The sequence below is a fragment of the Balaenoptera acutorostrata genome, chromosome 17, assembly GCF_949987535.1.
Source record: "Balaenoptera acutorostrata chromosome 17, mBalAcu1.1, whole genome shotgun sequence".
In the NCBI taxonomy this organism is placed as follows: domain Eukaryota; kingdom Metazoa; phylum Chordata; class Mammalia; order Artiodactyla; family Balaenopteridae; genus Balaenoptera; species Balaenoptera acutorostrata.
This window is the reverse complement of record NC_080080.1, coordinates 46,653,805-46,655,973: the sequence shown is the minus strand read 5'-3', so window position 1 is coordinate 46,655,973 and position 2,169 is coordinate 46,653,805. Positions and strand designations below refer to the sequence as shown.

Here is a 2,169-nt window from a genome sequence, read left to right as displayed (position 1 = left end):
GGCATATAATTGTTCATATTGGTCTCACAATCCTCTGTACTTCTGTGGTATCAGTTATAATATCTCCTTTTTCATTTTTGATTTTTATTTATTTGAATCTTTTTTTTTCATTGACTCTAGCTAAATGTTTGTCAATTTTGTTAACTTTTTTCCAAGAACCAGTTTTACTGGTCTTTACTATTGTCTTTTTAGTCTCTTTCATTTATTTCTGCTATAATCTCTGTTATTTCCTTCCTTCTAACTTTGGGCTTTGTTTGTTCTTCTTTTTCTACTTCCTTAAGCTGTAAAGTTAGGTTGTTTATTTGAGATTTTTCTTGTTGAGGTAGGTGTTTATCTGTATGAACATCCCTCTTCAATCTGCTTTTATTGCATCCCATAAATTTTTGTATGTTACACTTCCACTTTCATTTGTCTCAAAGGATTTTTTGATTTCTCTTTTGACTTCTTCTTTGACCTATTTGTTATTCCACAGCATATTTATTCTCCAGTTTTCTTTGTGTAATTAATTTCTCATTTCTACCATTGGTTAGAAACAATGCTTGATATGATTTCACTCCCCTTACATTTATTGAGACTTGTTTTGTGGTCTAACACATGATATATCCTAGAAAATGTTCTGTGTACACTTGAGAAGAAGTTGTATCCATTGCTTTTGGATGGTACCTTTTGTAAATATCTGTTAAGCCCAACTTGTCTAACATGTCATTTAAGGCAGATGTTTCCTTATTGATTTTTTTTTTTTTTTTGTCTCAATGATCTATCAATTGGCATAGTGGGGTATCAAAGTCTCCTACTATTATTGTATTGCTGTCTATTTCTCCCTTTGGGTGTGTTAATATTTATATATTGAGATGCTCCTATGTTGGGTGCATAAATATTTTAAATGTTATATCCTTTGGTTGGATTAACCCCTTTATCATACCCCTTTTTGTCTATTATTATTTTTGTCTCTTAGTCTTTGTTCTAAAGTCTATTTTGTCTGATATAAGTATAAATACTCCAGCTTTCTTTTGGTTTCCATTTGCAATGAATATCTTTTTCCACCCCTTCACTTTCAGTTTGTGTATATCCTTACAGCTAAAGTGTGTCTCTTGTAGGCAGCATGTAGATAGGTCTTGTTTTTTTAATCTACTCAGCCACCCAATGTCTTTTGATTGGATAATTTAGTCCATTTATATTTAAAGTAATTATTGATAGGTATGTGCTTATTGCCATTTTGTTAATTGTTTTCTTGCTGTTTTTGTAGTTCCTCTCTGTTCCTTTCTTCATCTCTTGTTCTCTTCCTTTGTGATTTGATGACTTTCTGTAGTGGTATGCTTATATTCCTGTGTCTTTACCTTTTGTGTACTTTCTGTAGGTTTTTACTTTGTGGTTACCATGAGGCTTACATATAACAACTTATATCTAAGTCTATTATAGATATCTATAAAACTCCAAGAAAAATAAAATAAAAATAAATTGGGAAAAATACTTCCTATACAAATATCAAAGGGTTAATTAATCAATTAATCAATAAATTACCCCATTTTATGGAATATGAAAATTTCTAAGGTATTGATAAAAGATTTAAGAAAATAAACATTGAATTACTGAAAGTAAAGAAAGAAACTAATTTCTAAACCTTAATGACTGTACTTATTACACTGAGCTCTACAATATCCCTCAGTGAATTTGTGAAAGTATTCAGAAAGTTTCTATTAAATTCACAAAAAAATTAAATGTTCTTGTTTTCAATAATGCAGAAAAGGAAAGAGTCTCTGGTATAGTATAATTATGAGTAGTAAATTATATTCCCTAACATTTGTATCACATATGAAAAGTGAAAATTTATTTACAGTCAACATTTTTTTTGGGGCCACATCACGTGGCTTGTGGAATCTTAGTTCCCTGATCAGGGATTGAACCCGGGCCCTCGGCAGTAAAAGTGCGGAGTCCTAACCACTGGACCACCAAGGAATTCCCTAGAGTCAACATTTTTGAACATTTATTAAATACAGTGAAGTAAGTAAATCATATTCCATCTACACAAGGTCATATTAATTTTAGTATTCAGTAAGTCAACAAATGTTTGTAATGTATCTACTTGATACCAAGCACTATTCTAGGTGTTGGCAATACAGTGATGAACAAAACAGGGAATAAGACAAGTGCATCTGAGAGAATGAGGGT

General features: G+C 31.1%; 1 non-coding gene across 1 annotated transcript; it reads right to left on the bottom strand.

Annotated features, from left to right (window-relative positions):
- Positions 1 to 1,883: 1,883 nt before the first annotated feature.
- Positions 1,884 to 1,956, bottom strand: TRNAK-UUU (transfer RNA lysine (anticodon UUU)). The gene has a single exon. It is a non-coding gene; the product is annotated as a tRNA-Lys (tRNA).
- Between the last annotated feature and the right edge of the window lie 213 nt (positions 1,957 to 2,169).